Here is a 13,589-nt window from a genome sequence, read left to right as displayed (position 1 = left end):
ATTTGGTTTCTTCTAGAAAAAAAGTTTATTCGATATTATATTGAAATGTCAGCCTCGGAAATTGATTCCAGAGTGTTTTGCAGAGCCTGAAAATGCGTTTCAAGTTGAAAATTGGCACATATTTCTTGATTTTTTAGTTAATTCTTGGCTTTTTTTTTCTATTAATTTCTTCATTTTTGGATCTTTTAACCGTCTTTTTGTCAAAAATCAGTTAATATGGCAACTTTTTTTTATAATTCATATACTCAACGCCTCTTTCTACGTCGATGTAATTGTTTTATAAAATTTACATATGCTAATCCGATTTTGGTAGTTTTTTTCCGATTTTCGTCAGTGTTTTCGTTTGTATTTTGGTTGTAATTGCTAGAAATAGTCTTTTTGTGCAACATGAGGGACTTGATTTTCGTTTAAATAAAAATTCAGTATTTTCTTGGCGTTAGGTTTTTGAAAAACAGTTAAAACTTTTTCATAAATGCAGTCTTAAAAGTTTTTTGACCGTTTTTTTTTGCAAAATGTATTTGCAAAATAAATTGTATTTATGAATTCTGCTTTTTCCTAATTTTTGTTCTATTCGGGAGAATAGATCTTTGTATCGGATGATTAGTTATCTTTTTTATGTCTTGAATGCTGAACAATGAAATGTATTCGAATTTTTTATTGATTTTTAACTTTCAAAAATCAAGAATGTGTTTTTGTTACGGTGTTCCTTACATTCTGCCCATATTCTTCACATTCTAGTTCGTACCATTCTATCTTTGTCCTGGCACCTACATTTTTGTCGGTATATTGATTTTTTCTGTTGTTAAAAATGAATGATTTCAGCTTTTTCTTAGATTTTCGTCATTTCTTTGGTTTGCATTTGATTTTATTCAACATAAGGCAGTACTGAGAGTTTCATAGCAAGCCTTTTCCACAATTTCCACTTAAGACTATTTACTGCAACTTTCTTCCGGCCTTAGCATTAATTTAAACGATTTTTTGCCTTTTAGTATTCTTCTGCTGCTTATGTCTTTTCTATGATCAATTTAATTTTTGAATTAGTATGCAATCAAATTGTCTAGCATATGTACAACAAGGAACAAGTTTGTGTTGTTTTTTGTCTGATTTGCAGTGATTAGAATTGTAATTATATGTGTTTTCTCATTCTTAAATTTGAGCTTTCTGTTTTGAAAAGATTTAACTTAGTTTCTAAGATTATTATCTGCCGTTTGCTTTCGCGATCTTTTTCAGATTAGAATCGTGAGTTATTTGAGGGCAATTGATAACCTTGTCAGCTTTTTCAGTCTATCACTTTTTTGACCTCTTTAATTATTTCGGTTTTTTTAACGTTACCAAACGTTTTCAATGATATAAAATTTTGCTGCATTTTGTTTCTCTTGGTGACAGTGGTTTAAGTTCCACCAATTTTTGGAGCAGACCTGGAGAGGTAGTGAGATAATGGTTTAATACAAAAGGTTGTGGCTTCCGCTGCATTTACGGTTTTGTTAGTGAAGTTTTGACGCTTCGAGTCGCTTCCGGAATTCTTCCGGCTATGTTCTTAAGATTTTTTTTACCGGAAGTACTCTTCGATCAGACGCTGTTTTGACCTAAAAGCGAAAGTTAGTAAAATTGCCATGTGAACTAATTTTTTCTGAGCGAGAGAAGTTTTTTGATCATGCGCTGCGTTTAGTGAATGACTTTTTGACTTTCAAAAGTAGTTTTTGACTGAATGGCACATATAGATAACCGTTTTTAGCCGTTTTTTGGACTAAGTCGCCCAATTTTTTTTGCTTTTAATTTGGTTTCTTCTAGAAAAAAAAGTTAATTTGATTTTATATTGAAATGTCAGCCTCGGAAATTGTTTCCACAGTGTTTTGCAGAGCTTGAAAATGCGTTTAAAGTTCAAAATTGGCACATATTACTTGATTTTTTAGTTAATTTTTGGCTTTTTTCTATTAATTACTTCATCTTTGGATCTCTTAACCGTCTTTTTGTCAAAAAACAGTAAAAATGGTAACTTGCTTTGATTGTTCATATAATCAGCGCCTCTTCCTACCTCGATGTAATTTTGTTTGATAAAATTGTACATATGCTAATCCGATTTTGGTAGTTTTTTTCCGATTTTTTTTCAGTTTTTTGGTATTTTGGTTTCAGTTACTAGAAATAGCCTTTTTGTGCAACGTGAGGGACTTTAAATTCGTTTCAATAAAAATTGAATCTTTTTTGGCGTCATGTTTTTGAAAAACAATTAAAAATTTTTCGTCAATGCAGTCTTAAAAATTTTTTGACCCTTTTTTTGCAAAATGTTTCGTATGTTTCAATTCTGCTTTTTTCCTATTTTTTGTTCTCTTCAGGAGGATAGAGTTTTGTATTGGATGGCTAGTTATCTTTTCTATGTCTCGAATATTGAACAATGAAATGTATTCGTTTTTCTTGATTTTTAAATTTGATATTTGACTTAAAAGTCAAGAATGTCTTTTTGTTACGTTGTTCCTTAGGATGTGCCCATATTCTTCACAGTCAATTTAGCATGATTCTACCTTTATCCTGGCACCTACTTTTATTTTTGGTATTTTATTTTTTTCAGTTGTTAAAAAAAATTGAATGATTTCAGCTTTTTCTTAGATTTTCGTCATTTCTTTTGTTTGCAATTGATTTCATTCAATTTAAGGCAGTACTGAAAGTTTCCTAGCAAGCGTTTTCCAAGGTTTCCACTTATTACTTTTTACTGCAACTCCCTTCCGGCCTTGGTATTAATTTAAACAATTTTTTGCCTTTGTATATTCTTCTGCTGCTTTTGTCTTTTCTATGATCAATTTATTTTCTGAATTCATGTGAAATCATGTTGTCTAGAATATGTACAACAAGGAAGAAGTATGCGTTGTTTTTTGTCTTAATTGAGGTGAAGAGAAGTGTAATTTTAATGGTTTTCTGATTCTTAAATTTGAGCATTCTTTTTTGGAAAGATTTTACTTAGTTTCTAAGATTTATCTGCTGTTTGCTTTCGCGATCTTTTTTAGATTATAATCATGAATTATTTGAGGGCACTTGATAGCCCTGTCAGCTTTTTCAGCCTATCAGTATTTTTACCATCTTAGTTTTTTCGGATTTTTACGTTACCAAACGTTTTCAATAATATAAAAATTTTGCTGCCTTTTGTTTCTCTTGGTGACAGTGGTTTAAGTTTCACCAATTTGACCAGATCAGACCTGAGGAGGTAATGAGTTAATGGTTTGATACAAATGGTAATGGCTTCTGCTGCAATTACGGTTTTGTTTTTGACGGTTTGACGCTTCGAGTCGCTTCCGGAATTCTTTCGGTTATGTTTATTTATTTCTTCGTCAAGATTTTTGTTACGACCATATGACGTCGCAACCACTTCAAATCTGCCTTTTGTTCTTTCGTTCATGCTTTTTCAACTGAATTGCGTGCGTGACGTCATTTTTCACTCTTAGTGGAGCTAGTTTTTTTGTTCATTCGCGTGATTAAATTTTTGGTCACACTTGACCTACCTCACTCTTAAAAATGACTTCCTCACTCTGAAATTGACTTTTCTTTGCTTTAATTCAAAGAGATAAGGTCGAATGAGTGCTTGTCACTCTAATTGAAGGTTATTTAAGAGCAGCTAGTAGAAACAGCAGTGAGTTTCTTTTTTGGTCTGTCTTTTTTACCTTCTTTTTGAGACTACTTATCTATGAAGCTATTGCGGCTATTGCCAGCTATGTTTTTTAATTTGAGATTAATACTTCTTCTATTCTGGGAAAACTCAATAGGTTCCAAGTCTTCGTCATTTTTTCTGTTATAGATACGCGCTGGTTTCGTTGAACTGCTAAATGTACAACTTCGATTCATTCGAATTTTCAATCAACCTGTGTAATGACTTACTTCCGGAGATAAATAGAAGCGATGTCTGTTTGTTCCTGGCCAAGGAAAGTTATGGAATAGGAAGCGTCGCCATTACACGAAATTTTTCAAAGGATGACAGCTCTTCATTGGTGCCGGAAAACAAGGCAAAAATTTCTCATAAGAACTTGAAAAGACCGGCTCAAATCAGTCACAATGAACCTAGGGCGAAACCAAAGGTAGTCCCAAAACAACTAATCACGCAATCAGTGATAAATGATTCTGCTAGTGGGTTCCAACAGAATCCGGACGATTTTATTGCAACATCACAGTCTGTAGACACCGGCAAGAAGTCATTCAGCTGTAAGTTCTGTGGGTTTGAGGCGCCAGTTAAAGCTAGAGTCGTGCGACATGTAACATTGCGTCATATGACGGGTGGTAATGTGATCAATTGCACAATTTGTGAATACTCGTCCAAGTTGAAAGAGAACATGAAGAGACACTACATCAAGACTCATAAGTTGCCTGAAGCAATGGCGAGGGGTGCGTTAGGTTGATGATCTTGACAGTACCTTTGGTTATAATGTGGTACCTCGTTCTATCTTGAAGTAGAATAGAACGTTACGTTGATTTACCATGTGCTTTGATGCGCTGTTAGTGTGATTGCCGAAAACCTGATCTGATGTGATTTGTCATATGATTTAATGCCTAGTTTAGAAAATTGAAATGATGAGTTTTGATTCACTGACTATTTTTTAGTTGCTCTTGAATGAGAAGCAATTATTGTAAACGTGTGTGTCGACTCGAAATAGAGTATTGGTTTTCTACAAGTTTTTCCAATCCAAGATTTTCATTGTATTGCTGTACTGTCTTAAGATCTGTTCACGCATTGTTCGGCTTTTCAGGTCAGTGAGAAGTCAATTTAGAGTAGTTATTTTAGTCACGCTGAAGTAGTACAGGGAGCGAAAAATCGAGTAGGTTTGAGGTGTGATTTTTTTCCCATCTACCTTTAAAGAGGAGTGAGAGATTGGTGTATGAAAAATTTTTTGATTTTTGAGAGTGATTTTTTTCACTTGCGTCAATTTGACTCATGTTTTCAGTGTTTCTTCTCCTTGTGACACTATTTGTTGTCATAAAATATTAGTGAATAATTGACTTTGCCCACTTTTTTAAAAGAAAGTTCTGTTATCTTATCACTTAATTTCATCAATGACAGGATCATAGAAGAACCTACATACTGATTCGAGTGAATAGCTAGCGATTTTCATGACTTTGTTAGTACTTTTCTCCAAAATTTAGACTGAATTTCCGAGGAGTTGTATTTTTTGTTGTCTTATCATTAAATCTCATTAGGGCAGGTCTTATCAATTGCTCCTGGGGGTTAAATTTAATTGATTTAATCGTTTCTGCTCAAGCTTCCTATGATCTTTATACTAATTGTTTTCAAAAAATATTAACGAAATTTTGATTTTTGCGAGTTTTTTTGTAACTTTGTTGTCTTATCGCTTATTATCATTATTGTCATGTCTGTTTGTTTGCTAAGAAAACGTTAATGTAATGAATGCAAATAGTCTTTTCAGCTCATAGCTATCGCTTTCTGCGACATACGCTGTTGGTTTTTAAAAAATTGTATTTTGTGTGTGTCTGTTGTACTTGTAGCTGTCTGAACCCTCAATCTCATTAATGACATGTCTCATCGGTTGCCGATGAGGATTCAGTTAATCGAAGTAATTCTATCTGGTAGCTGTTGCTTTCTCTGACTTTGACCTTATTTTACACTATTTTTGCTGTCGTATCATTGAATGTCATTAGTGGCAGATTTCATTGACATTTAATGACAGGTTACTAATGAGAAGTGAGGTAATATAATTGGTTGCTTGAGTCCATAGAAGTCGTTTTTTGATTTTCACCCTGTCTTTTCGAAATGTAAAAGTAGGTTTGTAGTCTTGATTGTTTATGTTGTTCCTGAGGTCTTGTTGCCTAGTCTCAATAGTATCATTAGGTTGTTATTGGCCTGATAATGCGGTGAAATTAATTGTCTTTTCAAAAGTTATTTCAACTCCTTGGATTGTATTTCAGGAGTTGCCTGCTGTCTTTTGTAAGATGTTTTCACACATTTTTCATGACTTTGATCTTTCAGAACAGGATAAACAGGCAAGGAAGGCCCATTGCTCATTAAGTTTCATTAGAGGCTGGATTTAGAAGTCTTTTCAATTTTTTAGAATGGTAATGATTCTGGAAACGCCTTAATTCAAGGTTGAAAGGTTATTTTTAGGAGTTTTTGAGCCTAAATTGCGCATTTTTCATATTTTTTCGGCATTTTTTGAGTTTGTTTGATCATTCTTGAATTGACTTTTTGTCAAAGTTGATAAAGGTCGTTTTCAAGATGTAACTTAATACTTCTGACTGATGAGCTATATTTGGTACTGCAAACATGAACAAGCAAATTGATTCTAATTATTGCAATTTTTTCAATTTTTAAAAATTTTTTGTCGTTTTTTGCGCTTTTCCAACCCTGGCGGACAGCCCTGGAAACAGGATTTGATAAAAGGTCACTGCATAATTTTATTGATAATGGAATGGTTTTTGACATTTTATTAGCTGGAATTTGTGCAATTTTCTCATAAAAACAATTTCAAGTTTTTCGTTTTTTATTATTTCTGTCTCCAGTGGTCAGGCAACCTCCTGTAGGATTTTTTTACTATGTTACTGTATAGTTGCTTGGGCAATGGAATGGTTTTCAGCTTTTTAGTTTTAAAAAATTTTGCTATTTTTTCGATATATTCTTTTTTTCAATTTTTCTGAAGATTTTCGTCCTTTTGCGAATTTATCGATCGTTATGAGCTGTGTGAAACATTTTAGGCGTGACACAATTGAGTTATTGGATAGCCTCTGGTGAAAATGAAATGGGTTTGAATTTTTTTAACACGAATTTTAGAAACATTCTATTAAAGTTTGCAATTGTTTTGACTGTTTTTTTTTCATTTTCGAATTTTTTGATGTTGACAGGCCAATAAAACTTTTTTGGTCGCGCAGTTGCTATTCTGCAAAGATTCCAGAGAAAAAAAATAGTTTTGAATATTTTAATATTACAAAATTTTTTTTAAAGTTCTGAAATTTTCAAATTTGAAACCATTTGTCATTTTTCTCAATATTTTTCTTTCTTTGGTGGCTAATAAACCTCTTTCAAGGCTTGCACATGGATTAATAAATTTAATTAAATGCATCAAAATGAATCTTTTTGTTAATTCTGATTATTTTATTTTCTCAATTTTTGCGATTGTGTTTTTGGCTGGTATTGTTCAGTTGATCTGCTGGTCAATAGCAGCAGTTCTAAGTTTCAGGTTTTGTCCTGCCATGCTTTGTTTTACCTGGAGCATTAGAGGTTTTTACCTTTGTTCAGGACTTGAATTTTGACTTCTTTCCTTTCGAAAATTTACCGCTGTTTTTTATTGTTGACTTCTGTTTTCAAACATTGGACTATAGCAGTAGCTTGGTTTGTACTGTTTAGTTATTAGGAACGGCTGGTAATATTCAAGGTGAGGTCGTTTTGAGATTTTTCCTATATAAGTCACCCCTACTTATCTAAACTTCAACCCCCCCCCCCCACCTACCTGCCCTCACCTATCCACACCACCACCTTACCCCACCCTTCCTCCTCCTAACCCCACCCCTCCCCCACCTACTCTAAGCACCTAACTACACACTTGATTTCAAAATTTTGTCTTGCTTTTTCTAAAAAATTTTTAAATGTTTTATTGGGTTCGGCTATTTTCTTTATAATGATTTTTAGCTCGACCCTTTTTGCGTTTTTCTTCTAGAATGATCTCTGATTTCTCAATAGACTTTTTCACGCATTTCTTGATATTTGAGTGATTTCTGTTGCTCCCACTCCGAAACGAGGTTTGTTGTTCAAACTAAACAATTGTTAGAGAGACGATAACAAAACCCTGATAGTCGAGTGGTTAATGCCTTTGTCGAGGTAACTGAATTGGACTCAGGAGTTCGGGGTTTGAACCTGACCTTAGTCTGACTTTTTTGCACCCAGAAAGAAAAATTTGTCTAGGCTACATCACATGAATTAAATTTCCCCGCCTGTCATTCTAGATCATTTTTCCGACTTTAGTCGGTTTATATTTTTCTTTCCTCTCGTCAAAATTATTGGTCCACGTGATGTTCCCGTATCTTTTTTTTACTTTTCAGGTTACAGTTATGTCATTTTTTAAGTATTTTGAATTTTATTCCATCATTTTAGATGCCTAAGAAAAAATTGAATCTTTTCCGTTTGTGCCCGCCCGCGCGCTTAGTGGGCGCATGTTATTTGCACGCCCCAGACGCGCGTGCCTTATTTTTAAATAATGATTTACTATGTAATGACATGTGCTGTAACTGGTGGGTGCTTAACGTTCTGGTGGGGCACAAACGGAACAAATCCAAAAAGTATAAATAAATTGGAGTTAGAAACTTGAGTTGTTGAACCAAGTTTAGTAGAGGTTGAATTGTTAATGGATTTCTTGTTTGTTTTTAGTGGCGTCTTTAGTTATCATTATTCGTTTTTCCTGAGCTTAAAAGGGAAACTGAAAACTTTGTGCTTAAACAAAGAATGTTACATTTTGAGCCGAGAGCTTCGTCGCTTGATGATAAGTGATAGATAATACGTGTGAAAGAATTTTTTAAATTTTAATAAGATATTGTACAAAAAGAGCTGGTTTTTTGAAAGAAAATATAGATTCAGATTTGTTGCTAGGTTCTCTTGTAAATAATTTGTTTCCTAATCATCGCTTTCCTGTCCAGATTAATAAAACCTACCTTATCGGTTTGTTTTTCTGATACGTTAGTAGTGAAAAAAGGGGGGGTCTACCGCACAGTTTTAGGATCCCTCCCATCCAGTCTCGAACCTAGGTCAAAATTACACTTCAACAACTCTAGATTAATGCCTAAACCACTGCACTACCAGAACTAACTGCTGTATGGTTCAAACGCAATATAATTCGTAACTGTTACGGTTGTTAACACATTATAAAGTGAGTATTTCAACTGAAAATATGGTCATAAAATAAAGTCAACTTGGTTCAGTTGGTTAACCTCGCTCGCAATCCCAACTGAATCAGGTCGACTTTTCGAAGCCCCATAGTTTCCACCAGATTCCAACTAAAACTGAGAAAATTCCACTGAGACGGAGCAGGTCTTGGAATTTTCCCATTATCTTTCTTTCGATAATTTTTTTTATCAAAAGCAAATAAAACCCGCCTATAAAACAGGCCTTTTTCTTACAATTGCAACACAACAAAAATGTTGAGCAACCCACCGAGTAGCTTTCGATTCATTATATACAGTGCCCAAATTCTACTTCCTGCTCAGCAAACTGTTGAGTCCCTATCGGTCAAGAGACGTAAAACAGAACATGCCCAGTTAACCTTGACCGCTCAGCGACAACCGAAAGGCCTAGCTCATTGGATTGACCAATTCACCGATTGGCAGTTTGCAGTCGTCAACCGTGAGCCCAACAAAATTGAACCAAGTGCATCCTTCAGATGGTGTGATGACGTCTCCACGGAGCACCAGCACATCATTGTCCATTCAAACGATAATCCTAAACACATGGAGAAAACTATCAAGTCCTTTATTCGACATGAAAGCAAAGTACTCAACGAAATCAGAGCACGAGTGTTTGTGCCCCAAAGCGCCATTCAGACATTTAATCAACAGTTCTTGCGATTCAACGTATCGGAGATTTCAAGACGAGACATCTTCGAAGAGTTCATACGAAACACTGATTCTTTAGTTGAAAACATACCAAAGCGAAGCCAGCAAATGGACTTGGTGTGGGAAATTGAGAGATCTAGTCCAGCTCGCAGAACCGAAATCAATACATTAACCGAGTACCAGAAGCGACTAATTGCAAAAATTGAAAGTCTCGAGAGCACTGACTCCCCATTCAAGGACACCATTGAGGCATTTGTAGACATTCTGGCAGCCGGTTGGGGATCATTATACCGAACTGATCATTCAATGTTTATTGAAGTCCATTGTGGACTCACAAATGCACAATGTTCATGTTGGGAATGCTGGGATGCAGCAACGGAGGATGAAGAAATTATGGAAAAAACCAATGACTCACCAAAGTAAACAAAAAACATAACACGAGATAAGAACTATTAGATAACTTGATCATTATCTATTTCATATCCTTTTAAATCAGTCGCATGTTCCAATCTGCTGACATTAATAAAGTTTTGTGTAATTTCAAGCTTGTCTCTCGAGCGTTTCCACAAAACGAAAAGTCGAAAAATGGTTTTATTGCAGTTTGCATGCTCATAGATCCGAAAGTAGATGTCAATGCAGTTGACAAATTAGCTCCATATGGTGGACTTATAGGCCCGGGAGATAGTGCACTACATGAATACTTGAAAGATTCGAAAGTCCTTCGAGTGCATGCAATTTTTCACGACGCCTATGGTTTTATGAAAGAAAAGTACAAAACCGGCCCTGGTTATATGTACATGATTTCAAACTTTCCAAGCCATTTTCTATTGGGTCACATTAGCGGCATTATTCATTGGACCGCTTTCAAAGTGCTCTTGTCAGACACTTTCCAGAAGATGCCATTTTGATATGACAACTTATGATCCAAACCTATTCACTTTGCATATTTCAAAGTTAGCTGCTACTCAAGTTATACAAAACACCAACAGCTCAAGTATTGTATTGAGGAAACAATGTTGGAAAAAATTGAATGAAAAATTCATACTAGTTCAAACAGAAATAGATTTGACTTTAAATGAGCTGCAATTAATTTCCGAAGCGGCCAAATTAGCTCTCTACTTTTTGTCTGCTTCTGAAGAGGCTAACAAGTCAAAGCCACCAAAAGTGCCCGGCCGCAATACAAACTAATAATGGCAGATTCGCCGGACTGTTCGATCGAATTAGCAAACAAAATTATTTTTGACAAAGAAGATCAGGAACGACCCCCTTGGAAGATTGGATGCAGTGTTGAAAGATCATTGGTATTCTGTATTATACATTTATTTGTGCTCATTGGTTCAATTGTATCATGTATCCTTTATTTATTTGTTTTTAATCATGATAGTGACAACAAACCTCATATCTGGTCTGTCTTGGCCTTTTGCTTGGGCTGTATAATCCCTACACCAAAATGATTAAAAGAATCTCAACCGAGCCACATTTGTTGATGATGGTGGTAGGACCCAGTGGTTCCGGCAAATCAATGTTAGTTGCTGATCTATTAGTTAATGAAAAAATATTTCAACCAAGTTTTGATATAATTTTGTATATATACCAGCATTGGCAGCCATTATATGATGAACTGCGGTCAAAAAGTGGTAAAATCACCTTTGTTCACGGATTGAATTGGAAACTACTTAAGTCCCGCGGAAACACAAAAAGGCAGCTTTTAATTTTTGATGATATTTATAATGAAGCATGCAATCAAGCAGAGTTTCTTCAGCTTGTTGTCTCAGGTAGACATCAAAACCAACACGCCATTATTTTGAAACACAATTTGTATCAAAAAGGTCAAAATGCAAAAACAATAGAATTAAATGTCACTCAAATGCTGTTGATGAAAAACCCCCGTGACATTGTTCAAATTGATTGCCTAGGGAGGCAGTTGGGTTGCCGTTCTCTCTTACTATCAGCATATAAATCAGCAACCTCAAAACCATTTGGTCACCTATTGATTGATTTAGATCCTCGATGTGATGAGAAGCTGCGTTTATGTTCACAGATCAACAGCGACGTTACCATTTTTTATTGCTCGAGCACACCGCAGAACATAATCAAACTTGATGAATCGTTCACAACATCTGAGTACTTTAGATCTCTTTATAACTCTTAAACCATTACTGCAAAAATTTTTTCCCCTCCACTGTTCCGAGACGTTTGTTAAATTCATTATTGACTGCGTATTTAACATCATTAAAGGAACAGTTTCTCTAAACCTTGACAACCAAGCAATCAATAAATTTAAAACCTTCGAAAGAATTATTTCCATATTGTGTGACAGGCGTGTGAAAATCAACAGCAAGCGGAAACTGCTGTCAACAGACAAAGGGATCAGACTACTAAAAATGATTAACGATCCGATTCAAAAATACTTCAAGTCTACAATATGACACAGTCAGCCGCCGACGAATTCATACTAATTTCAGTAGACACTTACAAACAACTTACTACCGCCGCAATTTCCCAACCGTCCGGAGAAGAAAGTACAAAACAAGCAATTCTACAGAACAAAAATCTAGGCGAAAGCGAGACATTAGCTCAATTGAGCATCGCATCAGCATTGAACTCAAAATCAGTAGATTTGCCGGAATCAGGGAGAGAAGACAAAAAGAAAAAATCGTCCCAAGAAGCTTCGCAATTAACCACAGAACAAGTTGAGTGTGTTATTGATGAGCTAACAAAATCAGGCTTGAGCGGAGGAAAAATTGAACGCAGCAAGACAATAATCAAACTTTTAAATGAGTCAACACTAATAAGCATAGACGGTAACACTGGAAAGCTGCATGGTAACTTCGACGGAAGTTCTTCAACATCAGACCTAATCGAATTTTTGATAAACCTGCAGCTTCCAACGAAAAAAATATCCTCGGAAGATCTCCATATTTTTAAGGAACTGAAAATAGGTAGTCACCTTGTCGGAAACAAGAGCGCAAAACAAGCGGCCTCGTGCGCACCCCAACAACATTCTAACACCAGAGGTCAGCAGCTCCCATGGCTTTCGATGTTTTAAATAACTTCAAAAAAACCTATGCCCATACAACTATTGTAAGGTTTCTGCTTTTAAAGGCCGGAATTGAAAGGCACCCAGGACCTTCCAAAAAGAAACTAAAATGCGGATCATGTAAAAAGTTTCTTGGAAAAAGTACAAGATTAAGGCCTCTATTGCACAATATGTGGTTGGGTACACTTTCAATGCAGCGGACTTGCAAATGCCTCTGAATATGATAAAAACACATTCACTTGCACTAAATGCAAAAGCGAGAGAATAGTATCGTCGGCGCTTACAGAAAACGCCGACTATAGAAAAGCTCAGAAATTTTACACACATATTGGGTTTCCCAGTTCATACAGCAGCGTTGATCGCTTGGCCAAGGAGACAGGCATCCGAAGGTCAACAGTTGAAAACTACCTTGCAACAAATTGCACTTTTACAAAATTTAAACAAGCCAGGCAGCGCTTTCTGCGTCTCAAAGTGCAGTCATACAGAATAAACGAAATCTGGTCTATAGATCTAGCAGATATGCAGTCAATTGCCAGCGAAAATAAAAACGTTAGATATTTGCTTGTAGCTGTGGACACATTGAGTCGCTATCTGAGAGTTGAACCCATGAAGGATAAAAACGCATCAACTACAAAAAAAGCTTTCCAGAGAATGCTGAAATTAGGAAAGAAGAAAATATCTCCTGAAAGGGTATGGGTTGACGACGGAAAAGAATTTCTTGGAGCATTCAAAAACTTTTGTGAAGCAAACAAAATTATTGTTTATCAGACTCACAACGAGAAAAAGAGCGCATTCGCAGAGCGAAACATTCGATCTCTAAAGTCTCTTATTTACAAGTACATGAACGAAAGTCACACCACAAAGTACGTTGACCAACTTCCGAATTTTGTTAAAGTTATAAACGGACGTGTGAATCGAGTAACCGGTCTAGCACCGAAGAATGTATTAAACAAACACACCAGTTATCTTGTCTCATTGAACCTAAACGGTAGGCTGCAGAAACCAAAATTTAAAACAGGCG

The sequence above is a fragment of the Convolutriloba macropyga genome, chromosome 3 (assembly GCF_964194025.1).
Source record: "Convolutriloba macropyga chromosome 3, txConMacr16.3, whole genome shotgun sequence".
NCBI lineage: Eukaryota > Metazoa > Xenacoelomorpha > Acoela > Convolutidae > Convolutriloba > Convolutriloba macropyga.
Note: the sequence above shows the minus strand (reverse complement) of the source record.